We start from the raw sequence: 13,127 nt of genomic DNA, 5'->3' as shown, positions 1-13,127 counted from the left end.
GCTCAACGTATTCATGTGGCTTGACCCTGGGACACCGAAGTCGGTTGGAGCCATTGAGGAGCTGATAGCAACGGAAATGAAGAGTCCAGTCCACATCCAGAGAGAGAAGGCCCAGGGGTGGCCGCGTGTCCTCGGCTATGGCCAAGCGCCCTGGTGGATGGACCACAGCTTCCATTTTGTGGCTGGGAGGCAGACCTGAAGATCAAAACCCACCACAGACGATGGCCACTGACCAATTCCACATAGTTCTGATCCCCTTGGCCAAAAGCTTTGGTGTGCACGTGGTTCCTACTTCACTCATGTTCTCATCCCCTCTCCCCTGGGACCCCCCGGAACCCCTCTGGAAGGTTCTAGGAAAGAGTCCAGCAGGGCCTAGCTGGGTCTCCGCCAGGATCAGTCTCCAATGAGCCCCCCAGAACCGAGCCCAGCTTCCCGCCAATCCCCTCTCCGAGCCTCCGTGGTGCCTTCTGTAAAACCAGGGCGTCGGACAGAGGCACACGAAGGTGCCTGGGTCCGAGTGCCTATAAATATTTGACATCTTAGTCCCTTGCTAGACAAGAGCCTTTTGAAAATCCAGTGAAAACTAGAGACTTACTCCCCACCCCCGCCCAGAAAAAAGCACAACATCCCTTGCAATTCCAAGAGGTCTATGGACCACCCCAGGTTCACGCCTGGACTCCAGCCTACAAGCCCCTGAACTGGTTGTAAGACACCACCCTCACCACCACCGTGAGTTTTCATATCAAGGAGACTGAGGCCCAGAAAAGAGGGCAGAGTGTCCCAAAATCCCCCCAAAAATCAGCGTCCAAACTGGGGTGAGAACCGGTTTCCTACCTCCCAGGCACAGTCTGTCTTCTGGGCTCTTCTGCCCTCCGCACTCTCTTCTCTCACAGACGGGTTTCCGGTAAGGGCAGGGATGTGGGGAAGAAGTGACTAAGGTAGGACATAGCCCAGGACAAAGCACCACGGGTCCCCAAACGCCACGAGGTAAGCCCTGGGTGGCCACTGCTGAGGAGGGGGGCTGGAAGGGGCCACCTGTCCCCTCCCGTGCAGAGTAGGTGGCCCTAAGCTGTTGTCTCAAAAAGCACATTTGCTATCTTTAAAAAAAAAAAATGTGGAGGAGGAGGAGGAGGAGGACGATGAAAGGGTGCTCAGTCTAGATAAATTCAGAATGATTTGAATACATTACTGTGGTTAAGTTTAGTACATAAAGTACTAGGACGGCTCTCTGCGCATTTCAATGAAGCCCAAAATAATGAGGCTCTGGTGGGGTGTTGCTGCTTCATCAGAGCGATTCTGCCCTAATAAGTGGGAAGGAGGTGTCCACGGCCCCTTGCCTGTGAATCGTCCTCACGGGATTCGGCCCGGCCTCTGAGGGGACAGGAACCCTGAACGGGCAGCGGGGAAGAGAGGTCAGACACCACGCAGGTCGCTTCCTGGCCGAACCCACGGCCCAGTGAGCCCTTCAGGATGTGGCCAAAGGCTTACTCGTCCAGGAGTCCCGAGGTGACGGGCTGGGACTGTGGGGTCCCAGTAGTGGGAGGGCGGCCTCTGGCTCCTTCTCACCGCTCTTCCTTCCACCCCTGCCCCAGACCCAAACGTGCTGCACCCCAGCCCATGGCCTCCCAGTGAGGGCAGAGCAGTGGCACCAGTTAAGGGGCTGAGAGGCCATCAGCGATTCCTTCCAGGCCCCGTAGATGGAGGTGCTTAGGAAAGAGGGAAGGATGGAGAAGAGAAGGGAGTGTGGGTAGGAGAAAGAGAAGACTGGAGCAGGAGAGAGAAGAGACACAGAGAGACAGTCTCCCAGCCGTAGCCCTTGAATGGAGAGATCCGAGGTGTGATTTCCTCCAGCATTTCCAGGACCCAGATGGTCAAAGCTGCCAGAGCCCAAGGAGAAAAGCCTAGCTGGACAGCCACCTAAGGAGCCACATGTTCCAGAAATCATCCCGGCAGCCAACGTCCGGGACTCTTCCTCGAGTCCTGTTTCGGACTCCGCACTCAGGAGGCTGGAGGGGAAGGAGCCGGTGGAGGCACCCGGCCTGACCCCCCAGCCAGGGACAGAGCAAGGTTTCCCGTCCAATCTGTCCCCAGCACAGGGAGCTCCTGAGCCTCCGCCAGGTGAGCCCAGCAGATGCCATGGGCTTGCAAATACGGGTGAAAGTTACTAGCATCCATATAAAAGGAAACCCGCAGACTGTGGGCCAACCGCTCACTGAGAAAATAGAGTTAAATCAGTGGAATCAGACTCCTTTTCTGTTCTCTGGATATAACTTGCTCCTGGACTTCTGTGAATAGTTAACTGAAAAGCTGTTGGGGTGGGCATCTGTTGTTTTTGCCTGCCCAGCCGCTTTCCTCCTTTGGCTGGAAATAGCATCCCAATTTTCCCCGAGGACTCTCTCCTCCCCCCTGCTCAATCCGTGTGGTCTTGGGTAGAGCCGAAGCCACCAGGAGCTTCAGGAATAGGCGGGTGACCCAGACCGTGACAACAAGGACATCACATTCCACCGGCCACTGTGGCTGGCTCAGGGGTGGGTGTAGGACCCACTCAGGGCCAGCCTGACTCAATAATAGGTCTTTGTGTAAAAAGAGAATCTTTCCACTGGAGCTCCTGAGACGGTAGATAAATGTCTGGGGCTGCTGGCAGCCATCTTGCCACCAAAAAGAGAGAGTCCGAGCTTCCTGGAAATGGAGTCAAGGGAGAGGAAATCAAACGTAAACCCTACTGAGAGTGTTCTTGCCCCTGGATCCAGCCCTACCTGAAGCTCGGCCCCCTGGGATTTTCAGTTACATGAACCACGGTAACCTGTGGTTTGACAGGCCTGTCTGACTTGGGCTTTCCTGGAAGAGTGAGGCTTGGCTAAGGCAAATTGTTCACTGACAGACTGATGGGCGCATAAAGCTTACTGGGAAGTCCCAGGAATGATAGGAGGCAGAAAAAAAAAAAAAAAAAAAAAGGCACCTACTGGCCCGGTTACATTTTGGGAGGCATTGTGACTGAAGGATAGATTCTCTGGGAATCTATCAAGCTGTGAAGTATTCACAGTTTTAAAATTACTCATCAAGAGCTGGAGGGTTTTTTTTTTTTTCCCCCTCTGCTACCTTAGTTACTGATTATTTCCAGATCCATCAGACACACAAACTCTTGTTTTTCAGATGCAATCAGCACACCCACGCACCCATCTATAGATAGTAAAGAATAGGTAGCTGAAGCCCCTGGAATGTAATACTATCACGCAGGATGAAATGGATAGCATTACAAATGTACACTCAGCAGGAAAATACTATTTAGCTGGTAATTCAAGCTGGGGATGAATAATCAGCTCATTTTGAATAATGAACCAAGAAAGCACTGCCATTTAGAAAACTTGGGGTCCATTCTGGTCTTTGAAAGCCTGGTGTGGCTGTGTTCACCGTCCCTCCCAGAGGGCCCAGGCCACAGTCTCCAGTCAGCCGCGTGGCCAGTTGAAGACCGCCCAGGCAGAAGTCTCGGGCTCCATTGTCTGTCTGGCTCCAGGGTGTTGGGAGCCCATACTGAGACCTCCCGTTTCTCTGACCACCGGCTCTGCAGACGGACAGTCAGTATACAATTCTGTGGTCTCCGGACATAGTTAAACGCCCCATTTGTTGGTTTCTTCTGCTCTGTGCATTGGGCCCCACCCCTGGACTGCTCTTGCCCCAGAGCCACAAGATCCTGGGAAGGAGGAATTCTTCCAGTGTCCCCTGATGTGGCTCCAGAAAATGCTTGGATGAAATTAAGGACAGTGTGCTCTCGGGACTTGGGACCAACTACGTGAAGCATATCCCAGAGGAGCATCAATACAGGAAAACATCTTAGGGGAATTCGCATAGAACCCCGTCATAGCTGACTTTCACCTATTTGGAAGAAAGTTGCTCCCTTTGTAGCAGGGAAAGTGATCTGATCCACGCGGCCTACATTTAACCTCTGTTTGGGACATGGAGATGAGCGTCCTCTCCTTCCTTACAAGCTGAGTCACCAGCCTCTTCGGGCCCGGGCCCTGCACCCCCTCTTATGGTTGTCCTGTGTCTTGCCTGAGCCAGAAGCCGCAGACCTCATCTGGGACCTACACCTGCCAGACAGGGGGTCTGAAAAATCCACACATTCTGTGCTGAAGCCATGCCCGCCCCAAGCCAGATTCTTAGCCTCCACAGAAAGCTCTGGAACTCCATTCTCCCGAAACACTGACCTAATCCTTGCATTGAGACTGCTATTTACATTAAAATTGGTCACATAATGAAAAAAAAAAAAAGTAGTTCATTAATATGCTAAGAAGTGCTAATTTGAACATTGCCAAAAAGCAATTGCAAATTCCATTTTGCAACTTGCAAATGTGATGCAGTGCAAATTAAGGCTGATGGGCCCATCTTCAGACACTCAAACTTCTGGGCTTTCCGGGCCTCAGCTGTATTCATGGGCTCCAAGACCCAAGGGGTGACCTCTCCTTCCTCTAGGAAGGAAGAGCATGCCTCCAGCAGTGGGAACGTGCCCCTGTAAGCCATTTCTGCACTGACATCAGGTAGGCCTGAGCATTGACAGCACAAGGGATTTTTCTGAAATGACCCACAGCCGAGGAACAGGAATAACGGAATTCCCTCAGTAGAAGGAAGCCGTATCAGATCCACAACCTGTAGCCAAGACAACCCACTCCGGCCTCCAGCCTCAAGCCCGTCTTCCAACAGGTGGCCTGCGATGCCCTGTTGTCCCAGGTTGGCTTGAGAAGCAGCCTGCACTGCCCTGGGAGGAGAGACCGCGGGCGTCAGGGCCTGGTTGGCAAGGGCTGAGCGTCACTCAACCAAGGGGTTCACTAAGGGCAGCTCCGTTGGGGGATAATAAAGCCCAGCGGGGCTGTGACACGCTGGGCATCCCTTCTACCCTCCTACCTTCCTCCCCGGTCTACCCAGACAGTGGGGTCAGCACTCATGTGCACTTAGGTCCCCAAGTCGGCAGCATGCAGAGGGAATCTGGGATGGGGTCGAAACTATCCTCGAAGGTCCCTAAGTCAGGAAAGCATTGGAGACCACCCCACCTTCTCCAGGTAAGTGCCGCACGGCCAGCCTTTCCGCCATATTTGGTGGACGCTCTTTCTTCACTGGAATGCCAGATGAAGTGGTTGGCTAGCTTTGGAGGCCATGCTGTATTTTTTTTTCATGTTTATTTATTTTTGAGACAGAGAGAAACAGAGCATGGGGGGGGGGGGGGGGGAGGGGCAGAGAGAGAGGGAGACACTGAATCAGAAGCGGGCTCCGGGTTCTGAGCTGTCGGCTCAGAGCCCGACCCCGGGGCTCAAACTGACCAACCTCAGGATCATGACCTGAGCTGACGTCGGATGCTTAACCGACTGAGCCACCCAGGAGCCCCTTAATGTATACTTTTAAACATGGAACAATCCCTTAAACACAGCAAGCCATTCCAACTCCAAAAGGCACCTGTCAGAGGCCCCAGTACAAGCTGCCAAGGCTTACCAGCTGCAGGGAAAGGGGGGCAGGCCCCCCTACCAGGGGTCCCCCGCCCCCCCGTCCCCCGACTCCGCGCACACCAGGCCATTTCCCCGGAAGATGAGCGCCCCCACCTGGCATCCACCTTCATGGCAGGAGCATCTTACTCCTGACTGCATTCCCAGCCAGGTGCCCCTGCCTTCCTCTCTGCCTCACTCCCTTCTCAAAAAGATGTCCACAAAACAGAAGGACGAAGGAAGTGGATGAAGGAGCTGGGTAATGGAGGAGTAGGGAAGTCAGCGCCCGAGCCAGAAATGAGGTTAACACATAGTCACACAGACCTGCAGCGCCCAGACGGGAACAGAAAATGTGGCTCTGAGCTTCCCCGGGCGGCCAGAGCGAAGAGGGAAACAAAAGCCATCAAGGAGAACTCTGTCCACAAAAACCAAAAAGGCTGCGGACCTGCTTTTTCTACAGCTGAGGCCTAAGAGACGCAGCTCTGGTGGGTCCCCTCCGAGGGAACAGAGCAGTGCACAATGTCCTCACCACGGAACTACAGCAGGTTTTAAATTATGCGTTTGGCAGGTCACTTCCTGAAACGTCACTCCACAGAAGCCCACGGATAATTTGAAAAGGCAATTTTACCCGGCAGTTCCCTGGCCCCGAGCCAGAGCTGGAAGTGTGCTTAGCTCTCAGAGGGTTCGTCTGCTGGGCTATTTCTACTCCGAGACGAAGCGGAAAGGAAGAGAACCCAGGGGCACCCCGCATGCACCTCACCGGGGCCTCCCGGGCCCCACCTGCCTCTCCAGCATGACTGTGCCCTGATGCCTCATCTTTCCCTTCATGCCAGTCTCCCACCACTCCCTAGACAGCCCACGCTCAGTCCCCAGTGGGACTCACACCCAGGCTTCCTCTCAGACGTCCTCTGCGCAGGAGGTTCCTCTGTGACCCGTCTCTCTAAGGTTGGGAGTTCCTTCAGACTGCTATTCATAATCCGAAATCACCTCTTTCTCACCATGCCAACTGGAGTGTAAACCCCATGTGGACAAGAACTCACACGTGCTCAACTTAAATTCCAACCACTAAGAGTTTTGCCTGGTGCATGACAGATAGTTAATAAATATCTGAGGAATTCATGGACTGTCATAACACACCTTTACAGAATGTGTCCTGTGTGCCAAGCACTTCCAAGTGCTTCTTGAAAGAACTCATTTGGACCCTCAGCTCAGCCATCATATATGAGTTTTATCCCTACTCCATTTCACAGATGAGAAAACTGAGGCACAGAGACGCTAAGTCATTCGCCTAGGACCACACAGCGAGTGAGTGGTAGGACAGGGAGGTCTGGCTACAGGGTCAGAAACTCTGACCTCCCCCCAGCTGGCGAGTGATCGGGCAAGTTGCCCCGTGTATGGCGAGCAAAATTTTCGTCTCTTTCCGGGAGTCCGGAGCTCTTCTACACGCGTCCCCCTCTTCCGCAGGGGCCGAGCACAGTGTCTGATTCAGGAGATCAGCAGCCTAATCCATTTAAATTCTTCTTTCTTTAACATTGTTGATTTTAGCTGAAATGCAAAGTGCAGCACCGAGGAGCCCCCACGGCCTCCGCTGGAGAGTCTAGGATTAGTTCATTAATAGGTTCGGCTGCTGCCCATGCAGCAGCATAACATTAGAAGCTCACTGCTCCCAACCACGCGCCACTTAGAACCTCGCATTTGCAAATCAGTTCAAGATGCACATCACCGTGAGCTGACGGTGTTAAAGGAATGCATTTTTCATTTATTCTATTAGTAATAGCTATGACTGAATAGGACTGGTGTAGACAATGCAAAAGGTAGCTTTTCTTATTTGTTTTCTAAAGCAGCCAGCACACCCCATCCCGGCCAGCATTGTTCTGTGGGGAGCCGCTGGCTGTGGGGATCTCCAACAGGGATCCCCCAGGAAGCAGCTTAGGACCGTGCAAAGCAGACACGCCTGGCCCGGCCAGGCCCCCTTCAGCCCTGCGCACAGCCCAGGCTCACCCCCAAGTCCAGAGGGGGAACAGTGGAAATCACGGGCAGTCCCGATAGAACACAGGAAAACACAAAGCGGATTCTGGGGAAGGAGCTCCCCATCCAAGAGGAGAGGCCCTCCTACTCGTCCCTGAGCCACACGCTGTGGGGCGAATGTGCTGTCTGTCATTGAACGACCTCTCCAGAGCCAGGTCTAAGATACAGTGCCACTGACCCCGCAGAGCATGCCTGCCATTTTGCACATCAGCTCTGTCCTCACGAGACCCCCTCTCCCTTCAGCGCCCTTCTAAGTGCTGGCATGCTTTCTCTGCCTCCTAGCTTCAGCTTCTCCTAAGTTCCCGCTTCCTTGTGACCTCCCATGGGCCCCATCCACCTGTGTGGCTTCTTCACCGCCTTCGGTTTCAGTGTGGTTTCCCACACCGAGAAACAGCAGTGCCCGAGAAAATATCCACATATACCAGGGAATTGCCCTTCTCCCACTTCCCCCTTCTCCTTCCTCTGCCACTTGTTCAAGGAGGTATCCAGGAGACGTCGAGTCTCCTAGCAGCCTGGAGGGCCAAGGAAACCAGCACAGTCCATTTTTCCTAAGCAAATTTGAGTTTATCAGGCATGCAGGAAAGCAGAGCTAAAAATCAAACTGCTCCGGAAAGGCCCTACCTGAATGAATATGTTGTTTGAGACAAACGGCCTGACCCACTTCACCTACGGGGGCAACTACCTGTCTAGGGGGGGAAGATCGAAAACACGGCTGCAAGAAAATAGCTTGGCTCCAAGAAAGACCAGCTCATACTGATGCAAGAAGCCCAGGTTTTGTACCATTATCTTTGTCACTGTTACATAACACACTGGGTTTCTGGGTTTATACATCAGTCTCAGGACCTTGACCAATGTGAGTCTATACCCAAAAGATAGATCCCTCTCAGAATCTGAATAAAGTCTAGTTTCTGGATTTGTGGGCTTGAAAATCAAAGCTGTGATAAGGTTTCCAGCTTACAAACGCCACCCTAGAAAAGCTGCCTTTGGTAAGTGCCGCTCCTCCCCCACCAGGCCCCAGTAAAATTCCTCCTTAAGGGGAGAGAGCAGGCAAGAGTGCACATCAGCCACAACCTAGGACGGTGATTCTCAACCGTGGCTGCACAGTGGAATCAGCTAAACCTTATCCCAGAGACTCTGATATAAATGATCCAGGGTACCACTCAGGCTTCGGGGTTTTCCAAAGCTCCCCAGATGGTTCTGCTGTGCACCGTGAACCCTGACTAGGGCCTTGAAGCCCTCGGTTCACACATATCTGCAGAGATCTCGGTCTGATAAGGACCAGAGGGTGGAGAGGAGGAGCAAGCCACTTGGAGGCCTGAGTTTCTAGAGACAGGGGCATGACCGCCGCCAAGGGGATACCCCACTTCATCCTTCTCCGCCTCTTTTCTGAGTTCTCCTTCTCATCGGGCATCCTTTGCCCTGGCTGAAGTTTGCAACTGCCTTTGGATGCCAGTAGGAGCCGATAATTAGAATTCACCATGTCTCCCAATAACAGGGGGCCTACCCACAGCCCAGGACTCCGACGACATCGGCGTTAGCCCAGTGATTTAAAACCTCAGTGGACAGATTCGCCACACCTAACGTGCATCTCCTGGTGGGCTGCCCCCTCTGACGTCCACCGAGCAGGCATTGAATTATGGCCTCAGATGCGAGACTGAGAAGTTGCGGGAGGAAGTCGCAATTATGCACGGACCTGGCTGGGCAATTTGAAGGGAAGCTAAATCTGTCTCCCCTTCGTCCTTCAAGTATCCTTCTGGAGACCCGTCCCAGTACCCACCCCAGCAGAGCAGCAGCCTTCGGTGTCTGAAGCAATGCAAGGGGGGGTGGTGAGCTTCCGCAGGAGCCCCTCTCAGATGCCAGAATCCAGACAGCATAATTAGTCTTCACTTTCACAAGTAATAAATACACTCAAATTAAAAATACATTTGTACCACTCATTTTACCCCTGCATATATCATAACATGTAAATACACATTCCGCTTGTCTTTCGCTAATCATTTACTTTTTATTCTCATGTTGGTCAACAGGGTAAATAACCATCTTCCTAGGTATCTCGATATCATTAATATTCTTTAAAATTTATAGGTTCTCACTTAAGACTGAATGAGGGTCATTGCCTTTGGCAGGGGAAACAATTGGAAAATTCGTGAATTATATGCCCGGTTGGCTTCTATTTGCCAAGCTAAATATTTAAGAAAGCCCTCCTGTCACGAACACTCAGAAGTTTTTAGTTCGCTTAACAATTCGGTGGGAAGACTTGTGGAAATAAAACCGAATTTGGAGAAAGGAGACTTTAGTTTGTGACTCGGCTGAGCGTAGAACTGTTCTGGGACTTTGGCCATCAGCACAAGCTGGGGTTTTAGTTGCCTCGGTGAACACCCTTACCTGCCCTGCTTACCTTGCAGTATGATTATCAGCAGGTGCACCGCTAGGTGAGAGAGGCTGATGGGGGTGGGGGGCACCGCAGGAAATGGAAGTCATCTCCGAGGAGTGTGGGCTCAGTGAAGGGAGGAAACCAGGGACAGTGGGGCCCCCAGAAGGACCAGGGAGGAATCAGTGTTCCCAGAGCCAGTGCACACAGGAGCCTCAGAGGACGACCCCCTGATAAGAGCTGAGGTTGGGTGGGGTGCCCCAAGGCAGGGCATACTGAGCATGCCCGCCTCATTCTTTCTCCTGCCTCTGATTTCCTTCCGGGGCTCCCAATGGCCAAGTCCTGTTAGAACCAGCCAGCAAGGGCAGCCCACGCACACAGCCTCGGGGGGCACCGGGAAGGGCCGAGAAGGCTGGAAATGGATAAGGCTGGGGGCAATCACCACCAGCACAGAGGTCTTAAACAGGGTCAAAATCTCCATTCAGCCCGAGGTATGAAAAATGCGGTAGCTCTCTGAAAAAGAGTTTTCAAAACGCCTCCGAATTCAGCTCCCCGCAACGAACAAAGCCCCTGACACTGAGTAAAAAGGAACATGCAGCTCTAGGCAGAGCGTTGATTAATAAACTGCACCTTAAGAAAGTTCAAATTCCAAGAAAGCAAAAGTCAACGTTAGATTAGAGAAAACTCATCTGCCTGCAAAGAGTTCTGCAAGTGCTTTGCACAAGGATCCCTCCCCGGGCTCTTTCAGCAGGCAGGACCCGCCCTCCGCCCTGGAGTCAGAGGCCAGCAGATCCACAGGGAGGGAGAGCACTTGCCCCCAGTTCTGTCCCTGCCAAAGCCAGCTCCCTGGCCCTCAGTACCACCTGTTGGGCCTCTGACACCGAAGCATCGATGAAGAAATATGACATCTGGGGCAATTTTTACAACGCCACAGCAACCAGGTGCACCTGACTGCTTGCTTAGTCCTGGAAGGACTCAGGAAATGCCCCGGTCAGGTCCTAGAATTTCATTTTCAGGAGAACATCCTGACCTGGAAACCGGGTGGATTTCGGAGGGCCAATCCAGTCCACACCTCGGTTTGACAGGTAAGGAAATTGAGAACCAAAGAGCCTTACTCAGCGTGACTTACTCAAGACCACAGAGCAACTCAGAGACGAAAGAAATGAAGCTTCCTGGCTCGTCGTCCATTGTCCTTATCTCCCAGACAAGCAAGGTCCATGTGAAAATACACGGGGGTGAGGTCTCTGCCATGCGTAAAGAGACCGAGAGAACAGGTTTGAATGCTGGGACTCAAACCCCTGCTGCACCTGCGGGGCAAGACGGTTCATCTTTCCAAGCCTCGATGTCTTCATCTGTAAAATGGGTACGAAGAAACCCCCCCTGCTTCCGAGAGCCATTAGGAGGAGGAAACAGAGCATGTAAAGTGCTTGACACAGTAGGCAGGAAGACAATTTCCATTTTTGCCAGTTCATCAGAATATCCGGATTAACGATAATGGCATTTTCTCAGCGACACCGCACTTCCATCGCTCACTGGGACTTGGGATCCAACTTGATTAGAGAACTAGTGAGTCAGCTGAGAGCAAAGCTCCTTCCATCATTTCGTGAAGAGTGGAAATGCAACCTGGCACTGCCCCGGGGACACGGCGGCCCACACCTGCGGGGACAGGGAGCGGAACGGGCTGCCTGGCCTGGGGTGAGGCTGGGAAATTGTACGTCCACATGTCCCGGCAGCCAGGAGGCTGAAATGGGGCCACGCTGACATTAAATACCAAAACTACAATGACCTGTGGTTCCCACCGCCTCGATTCTGGATCCTAGCTTTCCCCGAACACCCTGCCTTCTGCAGAGCACCCCCCTCCCCCAGCTATTCCTAGAAGTCTTCAATGGAAGGTTTGTTCGAACACACACATCACTCCATCAACCTGCTGCACACACCACACAGCACCCCCCACCACCACCACCACTCCCATGTCCTGTCTTTGGCTCCCCAGTGGGTGTTTCCACCGTAGCTGCCCGTGCCCTCTCCCCAGACCTCCAGGGGGCGCCAGAGAGGATCCTGTTGCAGTGCCGAGGGAGGGGAGACAGGGGGTCTCAGCCACTCCCTCTCACCCAGACCCTTGGGACTCTCTTCGCCGCTTCTCATCCCTCAACAACCCTCCCTTTCGCTCCCCACCCGTCCTGCCCTGCCCCGAATGGCCCCCTTTGGGGTCTTCCACTATCCACCTGCACTTTGGGATCCAAGTGCACTCAACTGTAGAACATTGTGGAGCAAGGCACCCCGACATCCACTGAGGCTGTGGCTAGGGGGCCCCCACTGGCCAGAGGAGGCGGAATTAACAAATTTAGCAAAAAGAAGAAAATTGCTATTGCTTCTGGATGAAATATCCTGATAATCACAAGAAAGGCGAGCCTGCAACCATAATCATAATCATCTGTGGTCTTTGCCTGTGTAGACCTGGCCTAAGGCTTAAATGTAAACCCATGGTGACTCTAAAAGCTACATGAATAGTTCATTTCCCAACAAAACTGCCATACAGGGAGACAAATAATTTAAGTAGGGACAATGTTTCGCCAGTATGCACATATTAAAAGTTTGAAATCACAACCCAGGGAAAGCCGGAGAGAGAAAGAAGGAAAAACAAACTTTTGTTTCATTTCTTCTAGCTGGCGAGATCATTTCATTCTGAAGCTGTCTGCGGTCCCCCTGCCGGAGCCCGCCGCTCCCTCCCAGCAAGGGAGTCAGGAGGGGGTGACTGTCACAGATGAAGTGTCCAGGTGGCCGTCCCTCCTCAGAGGGGGAAATTTAGAGGGAGAAAGACCCAGGAATAATTTCGCAACCCCAAAAAGGTCCTCCACAGCGGGGGATGTGCTCTGCCCCCAGAAAAGCAATCAAAGGCTTATTGGCATCAGATTGATGAGAGCGAGGTCTCATTTCTAACCCCGGGGAGCACTTCCACGGTCACGCGACATTCTATTTTCTGAGCATTTCGCCACGCCGTTCCCCCCAGGATCAATGTATAGGTTATAGATTATTGATCACCACGGACCCAGACCACAGCCTCTCTTTCAGTGTCACAGTGAGAGCTATCGTTCCCCCTCCCAGGTTTTTAACCATGAGTCATCATACACCTTCAGTCACAGAGCAATTACTCATAGTCAAGTTATCCTACCTGAGCTTATCAAGAATTTAAACTGGAAAATATGCATATAGCAGCCTCCTAGATGCATGAGGAGAGTCAGAAAAACGTGATTGGG

General features: G+C 52.6%; 1 long non-coding RNA gene across 2 annotated transcripts in view; it reads right to left on the bottom strand.

Moving 5' to 3' along the window:
• The window catches only part of LOC132690451 (uncharacterized), an 84,926-nt gene extending 83,366 nt beyond the window's left edge, over window positions 1-1,560 (bottom strand). For both annotated transcript variants that reach the window (XR_009615408.3, XR_009615406.3), the window contains exon 1: window positions 835-1,560. This is a non-coding gene — a long non-coding RNA (uncharacterized LOC132690451). The remainder of the gene's footprint in view (window positions 1-834) is intronic.
• Between the last annotated feature and the right edge of the window lie 11,567 nt (window positions 1,561-13,127).

This window comes from Panthera onca, chromosome E2 (assembly GCF_046562875.1).
Source record: "Panthera onca isolate mPanOnc1 chromosome E2, mPanOnc1 haplotype 2, whole genome shotgun sequence".
NCBI classification, from domain to species: Eukaryota; Metazoa; Chordata; class Mammalia; order Carnivora; family Felidae; genus Panthera; species Panthera onca.
Note: the sequence above shows the minus strand (reverse complement) of the source record. Positions and strands in the feature narration are given on the sequence as shown.